This window comes from Mixophyes fleayi, chromosome 5 (assembly GCF_038048845.1).
Source record: "Mixophyes fleayi isolate aMixFle1 chromosome 5, aMixFle1.hap1, whole genome shotgun sequence".
Taxonomy (NCBI): Eukaryota; Metazoa; Chordata; class Amphibia; order Anura; family Limnodynastidae; genus Mixophyes; species Mixophyes fleayi.
The window spans coordinates 269,223,536-269,239,445 of record NC_134406.1 but is presented as its reverse complement, the minus strand read 5'-3'; the positions used below and the strand labels follow the sequence as shown (position 1 = coordinate 269,239,445).

General features: G+C 41.3%; 1 long non-coding RNA gene across 4 annotated transcripts in view; it reads right to left on the bottom strand.

Moving 5' to 3' along the window:
- LOC142157905 (uncharacterized) overlaps positions 1–10,652 on the bottom strand; it is a 50,740-nt gene extending 40,088 nt beyond the window's left edge. For 3 of the 4 annotated variants that reach the window (XR_012692688.1, XR_012692685.1, XR_012692687.1), the window contains exon 1: positions 10,536–10,652. This is a non-coding gene — a long non-coding RNA (uncharacterized LOC142157905). Of the gene's footprint in view, positions 1–1,497; positions 1,605–10,535 lie in introns of those variants that run through there. The other variant, XR_012692686.1, reaches the window with a different exon arrangement.
- Positions 10,653–15,910: the final 5,258 nt, after the last annotated feature.

Sequence of the window (15,910 nt, the reverse complement as noted above, 5' to 3'; positions counted from 1 at the left end):
CATCAAAATGCCCCAATATTGATGCTCTTGTATCAAAAATAAAGCAACATCATTTCTCCAAAACCTGAAGTTTTGAAGTTGAAGCTTTCAAAGAAATTTTCAATAGAGTCAATAAAATTTTGAATTCCAATAATTAATAATATATGATTTCCTTCCTTTCAAATCAAGGGGGCAACATCGGCGCATCTAAATATATTTTGGGGCAAAAGGTAAAAAAGTTCCCTGACCCCTGTATTAAAGGGTGAGTGGATGTAAAATTGCCAGTAAAGTGTTTGTTTCAAAATCGCCATTTGCAAAATTGCTACAAATCCCAGTCCTGACGTTTTGCCATTATACAAATTAATTGAAAATCACCCGGATCAACACGTGGCTTTCTATCAGCGAGATTGGCAAACCCATCACTGTTACCCTGCAGGGCAATGTTTATATATCAGGAGGCAAAATAGAAGTTTAAGTAAAGCATGTTTGTTTTCGAGGGGCAAAAATTATTTAAAATGATCTTACAGATGACAAATTATTTTAAAATATTATTATATTAGTTACTATCTAAATACCAGTGGAGCAATATTTTTTTCTCATGATGTGGCACATCATGAGAAAAAATATAATATTTCATAATATTTCCAGATGGGGTCACCAATTAAAGTACATATATGTGTCAATACAACACCCAGCATGTTATAGGCGTGATTAGCAAACACATCAGCCATTGGTCTATGCCGGCTAATGAGGATTATAAAAAGGGACCCAAAAGCCCATTACTCTGAGGGTGGCTTCAAATGGTGTTGGCAGGAAAAATCTTGTTGGGTGTTTTGGAGCAACATCTGATTGTGGATTCAGCACCGAGAGGGAGAGACGAACATCCCCAGCACCAGGCTCCTGGTAGGCTGTGCGGGCCAAATGGGTTATTATTTTTTTTCTCTGTATGGTGTTTTTGTGTGATATTTAAAACCTCTAAATGTATTTTTGTTTCAGTCTACGTGACTCATGGTATGGGTGTCAATCCTGGTTAATGACACCTCTGTTGAATCTACAGTGTCCTGCCCAACACAGATATAATGAGTCGCAAACAGCCACTAGAGGGTGATAGAACTGACTTTTGGCATTTTATTCATACTTGCCATCTTTTCCTCGTTGGCTTCAGGGAGATCCCGGGGGAGGAGGGCACGCGGGGGCGATGCTTGACAAACCGCATCATTTTGGCTCTGCCCCAAAACGATTGTCACAATTTGGGCCAATTACAGCAGGGGGCGGGGCTAAGATGACACAATATTTGCATCATTAACCTTCCTTCCCCCCCTCGCCACTTATCTATTGCGGGGGCGAGAACCTGGAGGTTGCCCTGCTCTCCTGGGAGGTCTCCCAGAAATGCGGGAGTCCCCCGAACATTTCAGGAGAGTAGGCAACTGTGCATTAAAGAAAAGCAGCTAATGAATCTCTAGAGACTGAAGTGTCTTTTACATTTCTGTCAATATTACTGAAGTCATGTTGTCTTACCTGTAAGTCTTTGATTAAACCTTGGTCTCCATGAAAATGGCCACCTCCATAGGCATCAATACATGGACATAGGACACAATTTCTGAACTGTGTCATCATGCCACAGATGGCGAAGCCAACCACGTCTTGTACTGGCTCAGCATCAGGGAGAATGCCAGACTCTTCAGGGAGTGAGGGAGATCACCCCTATTTCAGGGAGTCTCCCTGACATTCAGGGAGTGTCGGCAAGTATGGTCTTATTGTCCACATTCAGGTGTCTTGATACATCTGGTGGTGTGCTTCTCTATGTCACAGGTAACATGGCTGATATCATTCGTGCTGTGGTGCTGTTTGCTGAATAATTTGACCCTTAACCAAAGTATACCTCTAGCACCAGCAATAGACAGTAATGAAGCAGTTGAACTAATTTCAACAGCAGCTGTGGATAATACAGTGGGCTGGAAGGCAGGTCAGAGAAAGGATAAACCAGACTTATTTCTCAGGTGAGTATGGTTTTTAAGTAAGTATAATTATTTTGTAATTACCAGTAACCTTGTTGTACCAGTAACCTTGAGTTGTATCCAGGTCCGGCTCCCTGCGATCACCGATTTAATTAAGTTAAATTTTTGGAGCCGCGGTGGAGCTGTCATGATGTCACACGTTATGACAGCTCTGTGGGCCGGCCCGCGCTTCAGGTTTGCGGCCGTGCGATGTGACGTCAGGACGTCATGCGCAATGGATGTCGGGCGGGCGTGATGACGTCACGCCCGACATGCACTGCGAGCGCGACGGAAGAGGAGACCATGGAGGGAGCCGGATCGCCAGCTGACCGCAAGGTAAGTATTTTCTTCTTTTTTTTTCAGGTTTTTTTTTTTTGCTGCCTCCGACGGGCCCCCCTGGGCTGCAGGGCCCCCGGGCACCTGCCCATTGTGCCCAATGGGAAAGACGGCCCTGAGGGGGGGGGGGGGGAGAGGACCGGATAATGTCTGCAGGGGGGGGTGGAGAGGACCCGATAATGTGTGCAGGGGGGGGAGAGAGGAATCAAAAATAAGTGGGGGGGCTGAAAATGTATGCAGGGGGAGGGAGGGGCTAAAAATGTCTGCAGGGGGGGTGGAGAGGGGCTGAAAATGTCTGGTCTCAACTATCACTGGAATATTAAATACCAGTGAGATGAGGCTGATAGAGGTTAACATTTTATTGACCACAAATGTTCAGATATTACTTATATATGCCTGTATATTGGGGTAGTGTTATCTGGCCATAAAGGAGTGTTTTTTTTAAAAATAAAAACCCTAGTCATTCTGGGTTTAACATTTTGTAATATAATAAATTTTTTGCATTTTCAATACAGGACTCCAAATTTCCCAAAGCCAGCGAGAAGACAAAAAAGCAGCAAGAGAGAAGAGCAAAAATAGGTAAGAGACGACGGCGCAATCAATCTAAATTTGAATGCTTGAGAATATTTCCGAATATTTATATTTAGGAGTATTCCTATACATTGGGGGGGGAGGGCGCTGTTGGTGTACTTGCCTACGGTGACCGGAACCTTTAGCGCCACTTCAGCGTGCAACAATATTGTGCATGGAGCCGACAGCAGGTGGGCCTGTGTGTTTAAAATGCCAGGGCTGATTTTTAGTCCCAGTCCGGCCCTGGTTGTATCTATTCTTGTAGAATCAACATCGTTATCAACATAAGCACAGGAGTATTTGTAAAAATCTACAACCTCATTTTAAGTGTATGTGTTTTTAAATAACCATTTAAGCATCACTAAAAGATAAAAACAATATCATCAGTTTACCCAGCTTGCTCATCTAAACATCTTAAGGACAATCAACTTGGTTATAAACAAATTATTTATTTTGTAACTAAATTTCACACAACAAAAGGGCAGAATCTGCACAATGTCACTGGTCTGTTTTGCAGAAAGAAAATAGACTTTAACTTTGCAGTAGATGCATCAGAAAAAACCTGGTGGAAGGAAACCAATTCTCCTGTACCCCGCTAAACTGCTGAACGGATTCAGCCAGTCAGTGCTGCAGGTTGTGGTTGGCTGGGTGTTGAAGCTGGTGGGCTTGTTGGTGCAGCCCGCACAGACTCCTTGGGGTATATTTACTAAACTGCAGGTTCAAAGAGTGGAGATGTTGCTTATAGCAACAAATCAGATTATAGCTGTCATTTTGTAGAATATACTATATAAATGATAACTAGGGGCCTGATTCATTAAGGATCTTAAATGAAGAGGATCCTTATTTCAGTCTCCTGGACAAAACCATGTTACAATGCAAGGGGTGCAAATGAGTGTTCTGTTTTGCACATAAGTTAAATACTGTCAGTTTTTTGAGGAACACTTCATGGAAGAATTCAGTGATATAGAGAGGATATGAGTCCCTTAGATGAGGATTTGCTAAGGCAAATCTGCTCAAAGGGGGAGAGAGGTCTTGCAGAGATTCTGGTTGAGGAGGTGCAAAGAAGTCCTTGGGATAAATTCATCAAGCTGCGAGTTTCCGGCGGGTTTGAAAAGCGGAGATGTTGCCTACATCAACCAATTAGGTTCTAGCTGTCATTTTTGTAGAATGCACTACATAAATGGTAACTAGAATCTGATTGGTTGCTATAGGCAACATTTCCACTTTTCAAACCCGCCGGAAACTCGCAGCTTGATACATTTACCCCCATGAGTTGGAGAAATTGATGAAAAGCGGGAGTTAGGAGTTCATAGGATACTTGGAGTTCTGAAAAGGTGGGAAATATGCCCTGTACGGCCAGCTGATTAAGAAGCCTAAGACCGGGCAACATCCAATGAGCAAATGCATTGAGACTGAACAGTCCATTGACCTCAGTACATTTAATTTGCATTAAAAGCATTGAATGGAACAGCCAGATATCAGAAAACCACAACATTGCCACAATGTTCCTGAGTGGGGATAATATTGTGAGTGGACATAGGGTCACTGAAAACAATGGTCTATATTGTCAAAACCATTTTAATGTATTGCACTATCACTAAATATTCCAGTAGGTATGAGGCCCAAAGTAGGCAGTTTAAAGAGCTGGTAGTGAAGTTTATATATATATCTAATATATAAATGTCTAGTGGCGTCTGTGTGTGTGGAAAAAAAAAACCGAGCTGCAGCGCCACCTGCTGGTCAGAGTTATACACTGACCTACTAAATTCTTAGTGTGTGTGGGGAAAAAAATTCAAAAAGGGCTGAAATTTGGTAGGGCTCAAACTCATTTTCGTGAGGTAATTTTACCTCATGAACACACATGTGTAGAGGCGTACGTTAGTGTGTGTGTGTGTGTGTGTGTGTGTGTGTGTGTGTGTGTGTGTGTGTGTGTGTGTGTGTGTGTGTGGAAAAAACTATTTTCTCAGAAAGGGCTCATCCAATTGACCTGAAATTTGGTATACTGACATTATTTGACAAAATAATTAGAATAGTCAAGTCAGTTAACTTCCATCATCCCCCCTTCCCCCCGTGGGAGGGGTAGTAAAGGCTAAATTTACGAGTTAAGGGGTCAAACTCATTTTCGTGAGGTAATTTTACCGCATGAACACACATTAAAAAGGCCGCTTGCGTCGGGAAGTAACGCTCTTCCCCTGAGGAGGCCTGGGCTAGGCCCAAATGCATGACAAGAACCTTTTTAAGACCTTAAGTAGCTTGATTTGACTAGAATGCATGGGTATCATGCACGGGTTAACTTGTATATATATATATATATATATATATATATATATATTCAAAGAAAATATGTAAAAGGGGTATATTAGTTGTGCTCCTTAAACTGGAACATTTTTGAGGTATTAAATGGGCAGCACGGCGGCTCAGTGGTTTCCTCCCACACTCCAAAAACATACTGGTAGGTTAATTGGCTGTTATCAAAATTGACCCTAGTCTGTCTCTCTCTCTATCTGTCTGTGTGTGTATATTAGGGAATTTAGACTGTAAGCTCCAATGGGGCAGGGACTGATGTGAATGAGTTCTCTGTACAGCGCTGCAGAATTAGTGGCGCTATATAAATAAATGGTGATGAAGGACAGATATATAGTTTTTTTGTTATTTTTTTGTTTTTGTTTCCATGGTAAAATTGACCACCCAGGGCTTTGTCTGTTCCCAGTGTTTTGCCAAGTAATGCCAAGGACAAGTGTACCCGATGGGGTAGCAACTGATTTAGCAGAGGAAGCAACTCCCCTGGTTTACGGCTGCTTGGTTCTTTCCCTCTCGTTGTGACTGCAGGGTGCCAGCAATGTTCTGTTTATCAGCTATTCAGGTGTAACCCCCCTATTTGCCTGGTGCTGCTGCCCTCCCCAATAACAAATAGATGTGTCTTCCTTTAACTGTTCTCAAATTCTAACAAGGACCCATCTGTTGCATGAGAAAAAGGTCAATACATCCCTGCTCCATTCTGTCACCCGTAAACTACAATACACAGCTCATCAGCTGAGTGTCCTATGTACATGAGCTGGTGCAAAACCTGAAGACTACATGAGCTGGTGCAAAACCTGAAGACTACATGAGCTGGTGCAATATCTGAAGACTACATGAGCTGGTGAAAAACCTGAAGACTACCTGAGATGGTGCAATATCTGAAGACTACATGAGCTGGTGCAAAACCTGAAGACTACATGAGCTGGTGCAAAACCTGAAGACTGCATGAGCTGATGCAAAACCTGAAGACTACATGAGCTGGTGCAAAACCTGATGACTACATGAGCTGGTGCAAAACCTGAAGACTACATGAGCTGGTGCAAAACCTGATGACTACATGAGCTGGTGCAAAACCTGATGACTACATGAGCTGGTGCAAAACCTGAAGACTACCTGAGATGGTGCAATATCTGAAGACTACATGAGCTGGTGCAAAACCTGAAGACTACCTGAGATGGTGCAATATCTGAAGACTACATGAGCTGGTGCAAAACCTGAAGACTACATGAGCTGGTGCAAAACCTGAAGACTACATGAGCTGATGCAAAACCTGAAGACTACATGAGCTGGTGCAAAACCTGATGACTACATGAGCTGGTACAAAACCTGATGACTACCTGAGCTGGTGCAAAACCTGAAGACTACCTGAGCTGGTGCAAAACCTGAAGACTACCTGAGCTGGTGCAAAACCTGAAGACTACATGAGCTGGTGCAACACCTGAAGACTACATGATCTGGTGCAAAACCTGAAGACTACATGATCTGGTGCAAAGACTGAAGACTACATGAGCTGGTACAAAACCTGAAGACTACATGAGCTGGTGCAAAACCTGAAGACTACATGAGCTGGTGCAAAACCTGAAGACTACATGATCTGGTGCAAAGACTGCAGACTACATGAGCTGGTACAAAACCTGAAGACTACATGATCTGGTGCAAAACTTGAAGACTACATGATCTGGTGCAAAACCTGAAGACTACATGAGCTGGTGCAAAACCTGAAGACTACCTCAGCTGGTGCAAAATGTGAACACTATCTAAGCTGGTGCAAAACTGAAGTCCTGTTTTCAGATAAATTTGCACTTCTTATATGACATCCAAATGACCTTCATATGTCGTATAATGGTTTTAATTGCTCATTAAAATCTCATTTATAAATAATGCAGCTTACACAGCATATAGAGAGAGTGATGAGAGAGTTGGAATAAAGCAGATTTCTGCACTGTATATTTTTTGTACTTTGTGTTTGTTTGTGTGCGATCACATAGGATACCATTGTGTGATATTGTTTTGATTTCTGCACTGTTTTGCTATTACAAACATTGAACCATATTCTTGATGACCTCCGGGAATAGTCAAGGTCAGAGATTAACAAACAGCAGTGAAATCGGAAACCTAATGCTGCTTTAGAGAAATCAATCACATTAGGTAACACTGCAACAAATTCACCTCGAGACAACCTGTTATTAATTGCACACAATAAGTTCCACAATCAGTGTGTTATTTATGCGACAAGTGAAAGCAAAAAGGCTTATTGTTCAGTGCAGCACAGATGTACCAGAAATTAAATGAGAGTTTAAGAAAAAAAACAATTACATTTATAAAACAAATTCTCCCCAATGACAGAACATTGGCCACGTCCTACATTTTTCTACATAACCAGTTTTCCTTTTAAGTCCGTCCCTTTGTGTGCGCAGTTATCTGCTCCCATAAATCTTTTGTGTCATTTGCTTTTTTAATTAATTTATTTCACCGCTAACGAACTGTACTTTCTGGATGAATACATCCATCGGACACATTGAATCCGTTTTGTTTGTTTTTTAAAACCATGACTCTATTCAGAGAATTCAGATGCATGTGAACAGTTCGGAAGCATGATCATTTTAAAAAATAAAAATATTAACAGGGGTGCTGTAGACAGAGCATGAAATCTGCAAAAAAAAAAAAGAGACTAATATAATTTTACGAAAGCGATTATCGCTTGCAATGTGTGAGGAGATATTTGTTCTTTAAACACTGAAGTTGCTAACTGACAAATTTATTAATGGTATTAATTAGCCCAGTGGTAGAGGGATACTCAAACCTGTTGGACTAGGACACAGTGAAACAGAACTGTCTCACAGCATGATACTGGAGATACTTAAAGACCCATAAAAGTCCAGTCTGTGAGTGCTGCTGGAAGGTTCTGTGTTTTGGTGACAGGAAAAATGATGAGACTGTGGAGACAGTGATTCAAGGAATCAGAGTAACAGAGAGAGGACTGAGGAGCCTTGTGAATAGAGAATATAGAGGATAACAAATAAAGAAGAGCGCTAATGAACTGGACAGCAGCAGTGAGCAGGAGAACTGATAGAGTGACAGAGGAGCAGCTGTGACCAGGAGAACTGACAGAGGAACAGAGGAGCAGCAGTGATCAGGATAACTGATAGAGGGACAGAGGAGCAGTGACCAGGAGAACTTATAGAGGGACAGAGGAACAGCAGTGACCCGGAGAACTGACAGAGGAGCAGCAGTGACCAGGAGAACTGATAGAGGGACAGAGGAGCAGCAGTGACCAGAAGAACTAATAGAGGGACAGAGGAGCAGTAATAAGTAGAACTGACAGAGGGACAGAGCAGCAGTGACCAGGAGAACTGACAGAGTGACAGAAGAGCAGCAGTGACCAGGAGAACTGACAGAGGGACAGAGGAGCAGCAGTGACCAGGAGAATTGACAGAGTGACAGAGGAGCAGCAGTGACCAGGAGAACTGACAGAGTGACAGAGGAGCAGTAGTGTCCAGAAGAACTGACAGAGGGACAGAGGAGCAGTGACCAGGAGAACTAACAGAGGGACAGAGGAGCAGTGACCAGGAGAACTGACAGGGACAGAGGAGCAGCAGTGAGCAGAGGTGATGAGACACAGTGAGAGAGAGATCTGAGACAGACATTAAAAAGTGTGAGAAAGCATTATAAAGAGAAACTGATAAAGAGATAAAAAGAGATAACAGAAGAGGATGATGGTATATTTACCTGTTTGCAAGTGACAATTACTCTGTCAGGAAAGCAACAAATAGTTTCACATATTTATCAGAATATCAGTATTATTTATTCCTCCCAATTTACAAGAAGAAATGTACTGAACATTTGGCTGAAAGTTGTTTAATCACCAGATAAGTGTTATGTGTGTCCAGGGAAAGAGACTATTACCTCCCAGTCACACAGAACCTCCATTATCACTGTAATTAACTGTCACCTCAGAGACATCCTCCATTTTGTAGTTGTCACCTTAGAGACATCCTCCATCTTGCGGTTGTCACCTCAGAAACATCCTCCACCTTGTGTTAGGCATCCCTATTGCCTAGCTATGTTCATTGCCACAAACACTACTGATTATTCATAGAGAAAGTAAAAGTTTAATTCTTTTATTTGATAAGCAATAAGTAGAAATGTAAAAATATGTGTGTAAATTTGCTGTGCAATTTAAATCACTGTTGTCAAAACACTCAAAGGCAGTAAATATTGATTTAGATTAAGAGTAAAATATTTGTGAGCAGCATTGTTTATAAATAGAAAATTGTAATTATATGGTATTTGTTGCTAATAATTATTTGCCTCCAAAACATACATTTTAGTAATATATTGTTCCTGAATAATAAATTTGACGTTACTTGACGTTTATTTCTGGTGTCCTAATTGTATTAGTGACCTGAGGGTTCTCTGTCGCAGTCCCGTGTCGTGATACAAGGAATCTTCTGGAGACCTGGTACGATCCGCTCTACACTCTAACAACCCCTACCTATAGGAGTGTTACAGCAGCCATAATTATGACGGAAGAAATAGTGACACTTACCTTGCCGACATGAACATGCCGACAGGCTAAATGCTGATATTCCAATTTCCCCAACACTGATAAAATACTGACATTGTGATTGCTAACAATGAATACTCATTTACATACATTTACATACACTAGTGAAGTGGGTGGGATGTGGGCCTCTATATCGCCATTGTGCCATGGGCCACAATGACGTGATTCACAGTACCTCGCCCTACTTGCACTTCACCTCCCTACTCGCCAACAAACCAGACAAATCAGTGAGTGGTCACGTAAAGGCGGCCACAGAGCAAACCAAACACATAATAGTAATATTGGTGACAAAAGACTTTTTAACACTTGCAATTTAATGTTAAAGCAAATCCTCAGTCTATTACTCAGTACTACGAGAATTATAACAGCTATTTGCACATTGACCGTGTTACCTATAGGACCAGCATAACCAGGAAAAAGTCACAAACACATACTTGCCAACTTTTCCTCGTTGGCTTCAGGGAGATCCCGGGGGAGGTGGACGTGCGGGGGCGGAGCTTGACAAATCACATTTTTTTGGCACCGCCCCCTAAACGATTGTCACAATTTTGGTCAATTACAGCGGGGACGGGGCTGATGATGTGATATTTGCGTCGTTAAGCTCCACCGCCGCCACTTATCTATTGCCGGGGTGAGAACCGGGAGGTTGACCTGAAATGCGGGAGTCTCCCAGACATTCCGGGAGAGTAGGCAACTATGCGTTAAAGAAAAGCAGCTAATAAATCTCTAGAGACTGAAGTGTCTTTTACATTTCTGTCTCCATTACTGAAGTCATGTTGTCTTACCTGTCAGTCTTTGATTAAATCTTGGTCTCCATGAAAATGGCCACCTCCATAGGCATCAATACATGGACATAGGGCACAATTTCTGAACTGTGTCATCATGGCACAGAGGGAGAAGCCAACCACGTCTTGTACTGGCTCAGCATCAGGGAGAATGCCAGACTCTTCAGGGAGTGAGGGAGATCACCCCTATTTCAGGGAGTCTCCCTGACATTCAGGAAGAGTTGGCAAGTATGCACAAACGTGAGTAAGCTGCAGCTGGTTAATATCGTGATCTGAGAAGCAGAGGAAGTGAAGGTGACGGTTCCAGGACAGGAAGAGAGCTGGAAACAGCGGCTCTGTGTGTCCAGCAGTCTCCAAGTACAGCCGTGTACAGCTCCTGTTCCATGCATGCCAGAGCCTCAGGATGTTATGGTATGAGAATGTGATAATGTAGCTGGGAAATAACGAGTACAGCTGGACATGACTTTATGTAACAATATATACAAAGTACGCTTTATTCACGTAAGCCAAGAGAGACATTATTTCATTGTCTAACTAGCGCTAGACACATAAACGCTCATTGCTGATTGGTTGCTGTGGTTTAGACGACCTAAATGTAATGTCCGTTAATGAGCCCCAGTATGTGCATGAGATCATTTTCAGACCTTCAGATGAATATTTGCAATGTTAGGTACATAAGGATTTCTCTTTACAAATGAACCATCTGCACAATATAATCCCTGTTACTTTGTATCCTGAGTGTAATTCGTACCATTCATTCTTATACTCTGTGATTTATAACTTAATGTTTATTGAATAGTAGGACTGAAAATGTATATAAATTATATTATAAGTAAGGGGCCTATATAACAAAAAGCAGTGATAAAAAGTCTATCAGCGCTACTTATTATTAAAGGTCGCTGGGGCAGGTAAGTGATGCTCAGGTCCCGGTGTCACTGGCCCAGTAGCGGAAACCAGAGATTTACCACTTGACTGGCCAGTCGGGGATGCTTCTGTGCATGCGCTACCTGGCACTGCCAGGTTATATATGCGCATTGCGCTGGATCTACGGTGTTGAGCTTCCAGTAGCAGATTCTAAGAAACTGTAAATAAATGTATATATATATATATATATATATATATATATATATATATATAAAAAAGAGAGAAAGGGGCGCCAACATAGTGCATTAAATGTATAACATCTTTGGGATAATCCACAAATGTGCAATTCCCGTACCAGAAATTCAAATTCAAATCGCCTTAGATAAGTGCTCATAGACCTTCACATGAAATGTGGTCTGTAACGGATCGCTGTACTAAAACGTCCTGACTCCAGCAGGGTTTTCTCCCAGAATGATAGCACCACTTCGAATTGGCTAGAACTCAAAAAGAAGCCAATATAGTATAATACCATCACAACAAATGAAATGTGATAAAAAAAAATTAATACAAAAGGAGGCAGTACAGCCTCAACTGCAGCTAAAGTATAATATGCTCGTACATAAAACACAATATAAAACAGCTTATCTGTCCAGTCTCTCGTGCTCAGATGAAACAGCATGCAGGGCAAAGTTAGCCAGTAAGACCACACTGATGCACCAGTCCGGAACAGCGTGCAAAACGATTTGTGTTTTATGTACGATTTTAATTTCTATTTAAATCATAGTTGCCTACTCTCCCGGAATGTCCGGGAGACTCCCGAATTTCAGGGAGTACTCCCGGACTCCCGGGAGAGCAGGCAATTCTCCCTGATCCTGGCTGGCTGTGTAAACTGAATGGAGGGGGTGGGGCATAGTGACATCATAGGCACGTCATCGTGGTCCCGCCCCCTGTTTTTATTGATCCAGTGAAGTGATGTCCGTTTTGGGGGCCGGGCTAAAGACGCAATTCTTTGAGCCCCGCCCCCACACACCCATCTGCACCCCAGATCTCCCGGGAATCATCTTGCCCATGTTGGCAAGTATGATTTAAATAACAATACTTTTGCTCACAGTACTAGTCAGGACAAGTTATTTTAGATCTCATAATAATACACACTTTAATAATTGTACACGTTTCAAGGCGGTTGATAGTGACATATATTTCTATGCTAATAGCGGTCATGGAAAAACATAGCTAAACAGTATCCTCAAAGGACAGTTATTGCACATTAAGAGAAATTATTCCATTGTAAGGACACATTATCATGTACAATACCTTGTTCTGATAAAAATATTTTTAATGAAAGTGGCCACAACTTGTCCTTCTGGAGAAGATTAACTGACATGGTTGATCGTAGCTTTAAGAAAGAAATGTTGTATCTGATTTTTTTTCTTGATTTCAGTAAAGATCACAAAAAGGAGATAATGTTACTCACAAGAACTGGGGAATGTTAAAGATGGACCCGGTTCGTACTCACTGATAAAGTGATTTATACTATGGCAAAAAGCAAAAAAATAAGCTGGCCCCCACTTTAGCTATAATACCCCTCAAAAAAGTGATAGCAAGGGGTCCATTTCCATAAATGTAGCATGTGCAAATTCTGTACACAGGAGAGTAAATTTACTGAAACGTGGAGGTGTTGTCCAAAGCAACCAATCAGATGCTAACTATCATATTCTAGACTGTACTAGATAAATGAGAGCTAGAATTTGATTGGTTGCTATGGGCAACACCTCCACTTTTCCTTTTTAGAAGGTGTGATAAATCTATGTCATGTGATGGCAGATGGGGGAGGGAAGAGGAGGATATTACAGTGCACAGAACAGACTGAGGTGTTCCAAAGCCTCCCTACTCTCTTCGTCATGTGCAATGTGACTGTGGTTGCTATGGTAGTCACATGATGCTTCTTATAGCTTGCCACAGTGATTTATTTATATTTATCCCTTGGAATCCATCTTATCATTCAATAATAATGACATATTTCAGACCAGCGAGAATATTCCTTGTTTATCTACTTATTTGGTATACCTCTGCTTTTGCCCATGTGGCATGTAATATCAGAACACTGAATATACTGGGCCTGATTCACTAAGGAAAGTAATGCAATTAAAGAGAGTAAGTTTGCACCTTGGCAAAACCATGTTGCATTGGAGGGGGAGGTAAATTTAAAATGTGTGAACAGATTTATATTTGGGGTAGGACATATTCTAGATTAAATTTCAGTGTAAAAATAAAGCTATCAAGTATTTGTGCGCTACATAACAAACAAGTCGGTATTTAACTTATGTACAAAATAATAAACTAATTTGCACTCCTTACATTATAACATGGTTTGTCCTGGAGAAAATGTACTCATTTTTTTGCCTTACTTTCCTTAATGACTCAGGCTCAACTTTGCGTTTACAAACAAGCGGAGAACTTGAGCATAGTTCTGAAAAAAAATTTCAATAAAATAACTTAACAACTATTAAAACTATAATCATTAATAAAACTATTTGTTACTTTTTTTTCAGAAAATACATAAAACCGGATGTCCTTACCGTACATGCAGGGCCTTATTCATTGATGTAAACTACGTTTTTCTTAAAAACGCTCGTAATTCTGGCATAAGCACATCCGTATTCAACTGCAAAATGTGAAAACAGATATTTATCAGTAGCAGATTGGATCAGTTACTGAATTTTTAAAAAAATTCCTATATATAAATAAAAATGTATAAATTAAACTGTAAACGGTACAATCTAGTAACAGTACAATTAGAAAATAGATTTAGACCGCTGTTAACATCGAGACTGCCAATATATCTCTTTAAATATGAAAGACCACAAACAAACAGCGCCCTAAAAACCTATTATATTTAAGATAACATACAAACGGCAGAATCAGAAGCCGCAAACACTTCAAATACTTCACATTTAAATTTTATTCAAAAATACACATATACATATGGATCCATAACCTATAAAAATCAAATTCCCAATAAAAAAGAAGGACTTTAGTTTGGTGGCCATGGGAACGAGACCGAAGACCGGATTTACTCGAGAGGAGGAGCGACCTCAAGAGAGGAGAATCCCTTGGGAAGATCAAAGAGAGACATTATTAGAGAGGGTTTATCATCAGAAACATTATATCCATACCAATTCTGGGACACAGAGAACCCCAAAATGTCAACGGGATATAGAAGAAAGAGAGGGGGAGAACATTTCTGCCCTGTATGTTAACTTGTAAATATAAGTTAATAAATATAATAAGTTTTTTTCAGTTTTTGACATTCAAATCATCATCATTATCACCATTTATTTATATAGCGCCACTGATTACGCAGCGCTGTACAGAGAACTCACTCATACAAACTCCACACAGATAAGGCCATGGTCGGGAATCGAACTCATGACCCCACTGCTGTGAGGCAGAAGTGCTAACCACTGAGCTACCGTGGCACATCTGAAGAAACGTCTCCTGTTGAATATGGGTCTAGGCGCGCTCTGCTCTGACAGACACAATATACAGCAGGATACGTCCAATACAAATGGGGAATATTTTATATTGATGTTTCTATATATTATTATAAGCATATGTCTTTTATATTAAACGAAAAGACACTTGTCAGCGCTTATCCTTTACACTGCATATCTGTGTGCATCTAGCATAATGAAAACATGAGGTATTGGTTCATATTTTGATCAAAACATTTAAGCCTGAATCTCAGTGTCAAGGGCACCTATGCCTTTATGTTGTTTGCTGTGCATTGGAAGATTGTGGGGGAGCAGCAGCCAGACTCGGGGTGCAGGGTTTAGGAGGTTAGCAGAAGGAAAACGAGAAAGCGAGGAGCTCAGTCAGAGAGTGAGGAGCTAAAAATCACGTACCTCAGAGATGCCCAAATCAGCCGCTTGCGCATGTGCTCATCCCAGGCACACTTAAACTGTACACTGCCTACTGTAGTCCTTCCCTTCCCACCCCCGTTCCGCTCTTCATATCATAAGTGTCTTTTGCGTGCAAACATGAATTGCATGCAGTCCCGTTCTGGCGCATGCGCAAAGTGATTTTACGCAAGATACAGCACATAAATGAACTTCCTTAATGAATCAGGCTATTTAGTGTTTTTTTAGTTTAGTTAGTTTTAAGTAGAGATGCTCAGGCTCAGTTTCCCGAGAACCAAATATACCCGAACTTAGCAGATTTGAGGCAAAACGTCATCGTGACGTCAACGGATCTCGGATCTCGCGATTTTTGGATTCCTTTTTAAGATCCAACATAACGGTGGGTGGGAGGGAGGACGGACCCCCATTTTTCTTTTCTGCCCCTGCTGTGTGCCAATGTGTCCTAGATGTGCTAGGAACTGCCGTGTGTTTGTGTCATTGCTCTGTCGCTTACCATCCAGCCAGGTCGCTGCAGTATTTGTCCGAAAGTGTATGAAAATAATATTATGACCTGTGAGGTGGTCAAAACTGACTGCAAATTACTTGAAATTA